Source organism: Wolffia australiana, chromosome 4 (assembly GCF_029677425.1).
Source record: "Wolffia australiana isolate 7733 chromosome 4, ASM2967742v1".
Classification (NCBI taxonomy): domain Eukaryota; kingdom Viridiplantae; phylum Streptophyta; class Magnoliopsida; order Alismatales; family Araceae; genus Wolffia; species Wolffia australiana.
The window spans coordinates 8982199-8993517 of NC_135838.1; positions in this window are offsets into that span (position 1 = coordinate 8982199).

The window sequence follows — 11319 nt, forward strand, 5'->3', positions numbered from 1 at the left end:
TTCTTGAAACTCTTTCCTCGCACAGGAGTGATCTCGATGGTGCGCTTTAACACGTCTCCCTCGGAGTGATCTCGACGGGAGAGACGTGGGCTCTACCCACGGAGTGATCTCGACGTGGGGTGGGGCTAGCCAAACCCCCTACACTACTCTCTACGATAGGGGGGAGACGAATTGTGAATAAAATTTTCAACAATGACTCCAAGGTGTTCCTTGGGCATGTCATCCCCTTATATAGTGAGGATGGGTGCCAAGTGAACGTGGGAGAGGACGAACCGTCGCGAGACGTGATTCGGCCTCTCCTTACAAATTCAAAACACAAACATAAAAAGTAAAAATGACGAGGACGGGGCCCAACAACATTGGCCCAGTCCACGAATCCAAAAATACAAACACACATGAAAATGAGCATAAGTAAAAAGATAAAAGTTCTTACGCGGGGTACTTAAACCCCATGTGGCAAGCGTCGGCGCGAGCTGCTCGGCGTGGCTGATGACATTCCGTCGCATCATCCTCGAGATGGTTCTTCGTCATCGTGGCGTCGTCCTGGAGATGGTCCTTCATCAAAAGTTCTTGAACATAAAATTAGATATAATGATATCATGCATGATAGGGATGCAAATGCGGAGGAAGAATCACGTTCTGATTTTGTCAATGTTTTCAAAGATCTGATTAATGGAGTTGAGAATAAGATTGAGAATGAATTACTAAGTGGAAAGATTTTAGATTTTGATGGTTATTGTCCACCGATCCCTTTTCCGGAAGCATTGTACTCCAGAGCTTCAAGGGGACAATGTGGTTTTATTATGGAGGATTGAAGGCATACAATGGAGTTGGATGAAATTCTTGCTGACATGCATATGATATTTGAAGATTTTGGAAGAGTTATTGAGGAGGAAGATGAACAATTACTTGAGGATGAAAAGGAGTTAAGGGAGAATACAAATATGAGTATATGTGATGATGATGAAGAGCAAGAAATAGATTACATTCATGGTAATAAAGTAGTTGAAAAACATTCGTTTGATGATTTACCTTTAATATCAATGAATGAGCATTCATATGTTACACACTTGTCTCTTCATTCCCTATCTTTTTGAAAAGGAAATTGAATAAGGAACTAAATATTATGCCCAATCTTACTAAAATATTTTATACTGATTGGCATAATCATCTTTTCAAAAATGAGAAAACGAGTTTCCAAGCTAAATATTATCCAATAATCATGCCTAATCAATTTGTAGTTTCATATTTGCTGTTAAAAAATATTTTCTTTTCAGATTGGCATGATCATTTTATGGAAAATAAAAGTCTTTCCCATATGGTTATTGGCTATAAGATCCCAGCTAAACAATTTGACATATCGTGTCAGGAAGCCATCTTTGAATATCTTTTTAGGGGATCATGTGGATATTTCATGGATTATTTCATTTTTGTTAAATCAAAATATTATTACATTGGTATCCATATGCTTAAAATTCCACTTTCTATAAAAAATATATGGAGTCACTGAGGTATGAACACCACCATGAGATACAAATACATCTATATGGGAATAGAATTACTTGTGTTAGTTTAGTAGTATCAAAACTTTCAGCATGGATTTAATTTTTAGTATCAGGCTTTTTGTTTGCTTTTCATAAAACTGTCTTTAAAAAAAAATAAAAAGGAGAGAGAGTGCCAAGTTAGGCATGACTTTGGCTTTCATTTCCTTTATTGCAGTTAAATAAGGAAGAAGGCAAATCGTTAAACATCACCGGGGAAGGAAATCACCATACCCAAGCAAGGTGGAAGAATGTTCCTACATCCAAGAGGTTGCATCATCTCAATAGCAAGGTACAACAACGTCACTACACCCAAGGTGTATTTCTCTAACTTCTGTTTCTGATTTGCTTATTTTCGTTATTGCTTTCTAGTTTAGAAGTGCATGTAGTTTCATTCTTTAGTGACACCCATGAACGAACATAAGTGGGGGGCAGATGCCATATAGGTATATTTTCTTTGTCACCTAAGAATTTTGGATAAATAAGCAAAACTTTACCTTGCTATACCATAGGAATAATTGAGGCTGATAGACTGAGATGATCTTCCAAGTTTTGTTAAATGATAGATTGGGTAACCTTTTTGTGCCCTAGAATATCATTGTAAGGAGTGGCTCTGTAGGCGAGTCCCTTCGGGGTTTAAGCTCAGCATTGTCAGAGAAATTCTTCGCCCACTTCTTCTTTTTAGTCCAAAATTCTTTCCTCAATCCAAACGTTCTTCTAACATGGGAGTAACCCACAACCAATGGTGAATGTTACGGGTATTATCACTCCAAATCTCTTTGTGTATATGTGCAAGAACCAAAAAAAGAGTGGAATAAGCTGTATTACGACATATCCAATAAGTGGCGTCAGCCGCAAATAAGTGCTCAGCACAAAAGTTGTTAACAGCAATGAGGAATCAAGTGCTCTGCACATAATAAATGGCTAAAACCGCAAATGGTGAAAAACTCTCTCTATTTTTACAAAATTCTTGCACTTGGGCATGAAATAGATGGAGTCTGCTTTAAACCCTAGATACAAACACCAAAGGATAAGGGTGAAAGATCATGTAAAAACAGGAATTGTTCAATTTTGTTTTAGATTTTAGGCATAGAGATTCAATGACTATTGTTGAGCAAAACGATGACCCTTTAGGAGCTACTTAATCCTTTCCTTATAAGGTATGTTCTTTATATGAACAATTCACACGGCACTTGAAGGGGAAACTTAAAGTACCCGATATTATGATGCATCAAGACAAATTTGGACTTGTCTCACCCTTGAGATCTCAATTATTTCTAAGGGACTAGCAATATGTAAAGTGGGGGGTTATGATAACATAATAATAAGAGTTGATAAAGTGTTAATTTCATCATATTTTTTGGGCATTTAATGCATAAAACATTTATTTTTAGCGCACGTTTCATGATTTTAGGTTAAAATAACAAATTCCTTGAATTTCAAATTAAATAATACCTTTAATCAATACTTAGGTTAATTGACACATTTAAATGACTTAAAATGATGATTAGAACAATTTAAATGATTTAAATTGACCTATTTCTATAAATAAAAAGAAGCTAAAAATTAAAGGTCCTTTCGAAAAGAATAAACTAGTTTTTATTATGCATTTAGAAATGATTTTTACAATTTATTTTATGTGTTCTTTTAATAAAAATAAAAAAAACATTTTTTTATTAAAATCGGCCCTTAGTGGGCCGGTTTAAGTGCTAACGGTTTCTTTTAAAACCCGTAGAACACACGAAGGAGCGCACCGCACGCAGCGGTGCATAGGCGTATCAGAAGGACTGCTAGCCCCTCCGGTGCGCGACACGCACGCACGCGATTTCGTGTGTGTCGCGCACGAAAGGGAGACACACGAAGGCCCGCGGAACCAATCCCGTCACGTTGTACGCTCTGCATACAACGTGAAACAGACGGCAGTTCTAACAGAATCGGAAGACCTTGTTCTTCCGATTCCGCGGCGAGAAAAGGGAGAAGATGACGATTATTTTCTTTATTCTTGATTTCTGAAGCTCTAGGAAGGATTCCCTAACTTCCTAGAAGACTCAAGACCCTTCCTGGAGAAACTTGGAGCTCAATTTGAAGATGAAATCGACGATCCGGCCGGCGTCCTTCTCGCGCCTCAACCTTCAAATTCAAGGATATTCGGTGTTGCTCGTTGCGCGGATTTGCCTCTAACAAAGTTCTAATCTCCTCCTGGTAATCCTAGGCACAAAATAAAATTTGATCTGCAGTTAATTTTGCACTCATATTTCTCAAATCTGAATGTCCGCTCATGTTCGCCGTTCTTTTTAATTTCCAATTTTAGCGGTTTAATTTCATAGATTTTAGTTCGTTTTTAAAATCATTTACTCTTAGTTGATTATAAATTTTTGATTTCAAGTACCCTATTCTAAGGAAGGAAAATTTTATAAATATTATTGCATAAATCAGAACCATAGACAACTTATTTAACCCAAATTCTGGTTTATCAAGAGGTACTGAAAGAAATAACTGAACGCGTAAAAGGAAGTAGTGTGAGCATACCAAATTTGGTACAGGCCTGACATCTTTATTAGAGATAAGGGGGCCGGTGAGCGACTGGTTGTGTGGCCGGGCAAGGATGATTGCCGGCGGCGGGAGTTGACGAGCAACGGCCACAAAAGCTGACGAGCGACAGTGGGGCACCGCTGGGGGTGCGGCAATGATTACGTTGGCAGGCATGGCAGCAAGGTATGCCGATATGGCAGCAATAGCGTGTAGGCTGCGACGATGGCAGGGCATGGTGGCTGTAGGACGCGGTGGTGGCAGTGCACTACGGCAATATGGCATGCCAGAGAAATGGCGATGGCATGTCGATGGCAGGGCGTGACGACGGCAGGGTATGGTGGCGAGACGGCAGCAGGGCAATTGTAGGCAGCCATTGATGCAGCTCCAATGACTACGCCTACAGCATGAGCAGTCGTGGGCTAGAGCGGGCAGCTGTGGGCTGGCGGGCGTAGGCGTGATGGTCACGGGGGCAGCAGGAGCGGCCGCTTGGGTGGCTGCGACTACGGCTCGAGTGATGGCGCCCGCCGTGTGAGTGATTGTGACTACAAAGCGGGCGGCCGTGGCTACGACGTCTGCTTGGGCAGCCGCGGTGGCAGTGCAGATTAGCCATGGCAGTGGCGTGGGCAGCATTGGACGATGAGCGATTACGGAAGCGGCCCATAGGCGTTATGACCTTCTTATTGACGACGTTCCCACAGTGGCTTGCGCTCTGGCAGCTGTTCGATGATGGCGGATGATGGTGACCTAATTTTCCTTTTTGGGAGATGGCCTAGAGGATATTTTTATTAAAACATAAAACCTAAAAAAAAAGATTCACTAAGAAACAATTAAGTTAAAGGAAAGGCAAACAAAGCTCACTTTTTCATCAATTTTCTTCGTCTCCTTCCAATGGGTTCACCATCCATCATTATGGGGGGTAAATATGAGCCTTCCCTTATAAATAAAGTGGAAAATGCCTAAATAAGGGGTTCTAGGGGCCCCTAATAAGAGAAAGGCCCACAAACATGCCCACACACATGCTCACACATGCACAAACTTGTAGGATCATACGAAGGCCCAAACACAGGCGAACAAACATACACGACACATACATGGCCACACATACAAAGCATTCAAAATAAGAAAGATAAGCAATAATAAAGTCAAACCTTCAGGGCCATTTGACTAGGCCAAGTGCTTTGAAGGCCGGATTGCGCGCATCATCCCCCAGTTGACGAACTGGTCGAGACAGGATCTTCAAAGCTAGATGGTCCCCCATCATCCAATTAATTTAGTGAATGCGTTACTCTAAAGAGAATCAACTAACTGCCCTCAGTGTTTGCACTCTCATCATGTTATTGTACTGGCCATACTCATCATTTTAGAGTGATTAGATAGTTATATAGTATCTACATAAATCATTCCAGTATATTGCTATGAATAATAGCCAAATACTATTGATCTCTGTATTACTCTCTCATCGTTATTCACATTGTTGGACCATATATTAATGTACTTCATTATAGGCTTGACACATGCATTATAAAACATACATATTCTATAGATCAAAATTTCATTAGATATGAAATGGGTTATTGGCTTGACAACCACATATAATAATTTCACACTAAAAGGATGATAATATGAAACATACATATGAAACAATAGTGGCAGAATGAGTGTGACATTTAATTTTTCAGTCCTTCGAATCAAGCCATGATGGACATGATTTCGATGTGCTATGGAGGTTGGGCCCTCACCTACAAGTATCTAATGATGCGTTTTTAAATTTTTGGCTATCCAATGAAGCAACAATGCAGTCTCATCTCCTGACTCAAAAAGTACGATTTGTCGGAATATCCATTCTTAGTCATTTTATGGTTTTTAAACATATCTTATCTTTTCTTTACCACATTCTTATGTATTGAGTCTCAATCTTCAAGTCCAGGTTTAAGTTGGGCCTCCCATTTGGGCAAGGTTTTCGGTTGTAACTATAACTTTATATCATTACAATTCCTAAATTTCCGTTCAGATTCACAAAATAAAATCAAAAATATTTGAATCTTTCCATCTTTTAAGCATATTTTAATGTTATTTATGTGTTATGAAACTTAAAATGATTAGCCTATTTTCACATTGAATTCTAACTTATAAAATTTATTGGTTTTACAAAAGATTCTTCCACCATTATATTCTTAATCAAATTTTCTTTATAATTTGTATTATATTTTTTATAAAATATAGGACATTGTATTCATGAAGGTATGGTTTTTTAAGTTGAAATATATATTGATTATATTTGATTGAAGTAGGAATTATTTGTCCAGTACTGAATTTCATGTCTTGTCTAAAAATGGCCTGATCGATCTTATGTGGTCATCACGCCAAATCACACCACCATGTTTTAATTAAGTTCATTGAATAAAATTTTATTGTCATTGTTATTGTAGTCTGATGTTTATAATGAAGTCCACAAATACGTAGAATAAACTATTTGTTGGATAGTCGAAATGGACATTGTATTATCCTGATAGAATATAACTAGTTGGTCCTATTTTATGATAAGTAAAGCTGATCTTGTGGTCATTAGTGTGGCAACACTAGGGATAGATGATGGGTGATCTGTAGTGATGACTCTAAAATATGTCATCAAATAATCAAGTTCTCAAGTTTAAATTCATTACAATTATCTTGTGAATTCATGCTAAGTTCATGCATATGTATTGTTTTATGAAATCACTAACCCCACTTGATTCTTTGAATCAAGTGGAATATATTTAACGTTTTATGGCTAGTGAACATTCAGAAACAGGTTAAGAAGATCAAGGAAGAGAGGAGGATCAACAGAAGTGGGCAAAAATTCGAAGTGACAAAAATTACGAAAATGCCCCTGGGCATGACTTAAGAGAAAACCTATAAATACTCTCTTGAGAGAGGCGTTTAGGTGTTCAGAATTTTCTCTAAGGAAACTAGGGCTTGGAGAAGAGGATTTCTGCACCCTCCAGGAGCTGATGAGCTTTTGGAGTTGGAGAGGAAGAACAGACTGAAGATAGCTTGGATTGAAGAACCACGCCTCGCCGCAAGGACGTGACACCCGACGTGGGGAAATCGCAAGCTTCAGCCCTGTAATCCCTCTCTTCTCAGACAATTTTGGTTGGGTTGGAAGAGTCACAAGATCTTCCAATGTTTCCCAACTGAGGATTGTTTCGTTTAGATTTGATTTCAGTTTAAACTTTGTTCCTTTGTTGTTCAAATCGTCTTCCCAAATCTTCCAAAAGAACAGAACTCCTCCGCATCTCCACCACGCAGTGTGCAGCAAAGCCGCCAGCTGCCGCCAGTGCCAAGACGCAGCACGCAGCCGCGCGCAACTGTACGCAGCACACAGCCAACACGCGCCCGCAGCCACAGGCAGCTGCGCGTGCAGCAGCGCAGTGCAAGCCGCAAGACAGCCGCAGCAGCCAGGCAGCTGCGCGCGCGCAGCGTGCAGCCCAGCGCGCCGCGGCAGCGTGCAGCAGCGCGCAGCAGCGCAGCGTGCAGCGCGGCGCGCGCGCACGCAGCAGCACACTACTGCGCACGCCGCACGCAAAGACGCAACCGCGTGCAGCACGCAGCCGCGCCGCGCGCAGCAGCGCGCGCGCACGCTGTTGCGTGCAGGCATTCCGTGCATAGGCAGCCGCCGCGCGCTGCATAGTCAGCGCGCAGGAGGCCGCCAAGCACGCAACACCTTGCGCGCAGGTTATTCCTGCACGCAACACCTTGCGCGCAGGTTATCCCTGCACGCAAGGTGTTCGATCCTTTGCCCCAAAGGGCAAAGGATCTGTCTACAGAGAAATTCTCTGTAGACGGCTTGATTAAGTTGCACTTTAACGTACTGAAAAGGAATTTCCTGCTGTTTTCTTTTGCTCCCTGTGGATCGACCCTCACTCGCCCTAACTTGTGAGGTTTATAAATTCGTTGAATAAGCTTAATCCTCACACATGTTACTGATAAATAACCAGTAAAAAACACAGTAAAATTGAGCTTATCAACTGGCGCCGCTGCCGGGGAGCACGGTATTACAGTAGAAAATTCTATTTTCTCTGAATCTACAGTTATCTCTCTAAACCTACAGTCATTTTGGTGAATCTACAGTCATTTTTGTGAATCTACTGTCATTTCTCTAAATCTACAGTCATTTTTGTTGATTTTTCTAGAGCTGCAGGACTTGACAATCCTCAGCTCATTGTTATTCTAACCGTTTGCTGTAGATTTATGGTAGTAACACGCTCAGGAGCTGGTGAAAAGTCTGCAGAAAAAGACATTAGAGACGCCACTCCGGATTCTACAAAGGACAGAACCAGAAATTCAGCAGAGAAATATGGCTGAAGAGATGCACCAGCAGAATGAGAGGAGGAGGACTATGCTGGATAGGTCCACACCGGGAAGCTGCGTCAAACCGATGTAAATCTGAACATCGGTGACGGTATTTCCTTCGATATGACAATGCATTAATTCATTCCTTACCTGAATTTAATGGACTGCCTGCTCAAAACCCATTAGAATTCCTTGATGATTTCCACATTAGGTGTTCATCTCAAAACGCTCCAGGATATCTACAGAAATTTTAAAAATGAAATATTTTCCTCTAACCTTAAAAGATAAAGCATTTTCCTGGTACCGCAATTTAGGAATCACTTTTAATTCATGGGAAGAGATGCAGGAAAATTTCTGCAGAAATTTTACCCTCTCTCAAAACTAACTTTATAGAAGGGAAATTCACAACTTCCATCCTCATGATGGTGAGGCGTTTAGTGAATCATGGGAGAGGTTCAATGATCTGTTGAGGAAGTGCCCTCACCATGGAATAGAACAATGTCAACTAGCTCAGATATTATATGAGTCTCTCTATGAGTTTATGAAATACAAGGTAATCCTCGCCACGGTGGAACGTTTTATACTGCATATGAGGATGAAGTCTTTGATATTTTGGAGAGAGTTGCAGAAACTGATTTGCAGGAGATTGGAGCCAATCAGAATGGGAGGAATGTGCAGCCCAAGAGAGCAGGAGTTCTGCAGGTCAACGCCAAGGAGGGAGAGCTACAAGCGGGCCTAAGGGAGACCAACCAGAAATTGGAGGAGCTCACCTCTACCTTGAAGAATGTCTTCCTAGGTAACTCTCCCATCATTAAAGCTAAGATCTGCTCTCTCTGTTTTAGCAGGGAACATGAAGATGGAGCTTGCCAAGCCATGGAAGAAGAGGTGAAGGCTTTCAACCAGCCGCAACAACTGTGGGCGGGTCAAAAGCGGTCAAATTTCCAAAACGGAGAGGCCTTCCACCAAGGAAACAAGCCGGCAGCTCAACCCCCGTTCCAGCAGAGACAACAATTCCAGCACAGGCCTCCACAACAGTATCAGGTTTCATCGCAAACTCAACCTGATTTCTCCACATTAACTCCCGTCATTTCAGATATGATCGAAAAGTAAAATCAAAAGTTGCGGGCGGAAATGGAGATGCGGATGCAAGTGATGATGGAGTTTCAAACGAAGCAAATGCTGGATGCTCAAGAGCAGATGAGGAAGATGCTAGAAAGCCTCAGACCTGTCCAATCTGAACACCAAGGTATACCGTTAGATTCTCCTTGCACATCTTATAAACTTCCCACGAAACCGTCCATCAATCCATGCAACTTGCATCATGTGCAGCATTCCATTCATGATGAGACGAATAGAGATGATCCTGAGGTTCTAGCCATCTCAAAATTGAGAAATGGGAAAGAACTTCAGGATCCCTATCGGACTTCTATAGAGAATTCTAAGAAGGGAACCGAACCACAAGAGGGAGAAGGAGAGGACCCCCTCGTGGAGGAGCCTCTACCTTCTACGAGTGGGCAGCATGTTCCCTACCCTTCCGCTTTAAATAGAAAAAAACCGATATTTGATTATGAAAACCGACTGCTAGAGAATTTTAGAAAAGCCACCATGACTGTTACTGTCGAAGATATGCTTAGGTGTGCACCTTCCCTAAAGAAGTACCTTAAGGACTCTTGCACCATTAAGAAGCCTAGGGAAGTGGTTAAATTATCTGAAAATGCCTCTAGCATTCTTAATGCCATCCCTATCAAAATGAGAGACCCGGAGCCCCTTTCATTACATGCGAAATAGGAGGAAACACCTTCTCTAAAGTTTTATTAGATACGGAGCAAGCATAAGTATCATTCCGACCGCATTATATGAGGAGAGTGGGTTTGGAGAGTTGGAGGAAATTCATATGGACCTACTCTTAGCTGACGGCACTGTTAGGCAACCCTAGGGAAGGTTAACCGATGTCATGATCACTGTAGAGAATTGTGAAATCCTGTAGACTTTATAGTGACAGATGTAAAGATATCGGGAGACATTAGTTTAGCTCCTATCATCTTAGGTAGACCATTCTTGGTTACGGCAAAACGATTATGGATTGGGAGAAGGGACGGTTGAGTTTAAAATTGGAAAGGAGAGAGTTCAACTGGATATATCGAAAATGATGAAATGTCCTGTAGGAAGCAATGAGGAGTTAAAATTGTGTGCAGAAGATGAAGGAGAGGATGTGGTTAAAGAATACTTGTCTCGAGTAGAGGGTAGAGAGCTAGAGGAGAGATCATAGACCCCTTCGGTAGAGGTAGGGCCAGAATTGAAACCTTTGCCTCATCCTCAAATATGCATATCTAGATGAGCAGAAAATCCTACCGTAATCATATCTTCATCACTATCCTCTGAACAGGAAAAGGACTTGCTAGAGGTACTTAGGGAGCATAGAAATGCCATAGGTTGGACCTTTGATGATATTAGAGGAATTCCATCTTTGATCTGTGAACATAGGATATTTTTAGAAGAGGAAGCAAAACCTTGTAGAGAGCATCAAAGGAGACTCAACCCTTACATGAGAGAAATTCTTGAGAAAGAAGTGATTAAGTGGTTGAATGCAGGAATAATTTATGCTATATCCGACAGTAGATGGGTGAGTCCTGTACACATGGTACCAAAGAAATCTGGAATTACCGTAGAAGTGAACGAAAAAGGGGAAGAGGTGTAGAAAAGATTGACCACAGGGTGGAGGGTGTGCATTGATTACAGGAAATTAAATAAGGCGACAAAGAAGGATCACTACCCACTACCCTTCATAGATCAAATACTAGAAAAACTGTCAGGGCAGCAATATTTTTGTTTTCTTGATGGTTATTCAGGATACAACCAAGTAAACATCCATCCTGATGATCAAGAGAAGACAACATTTACGAGTCCCGTAGGG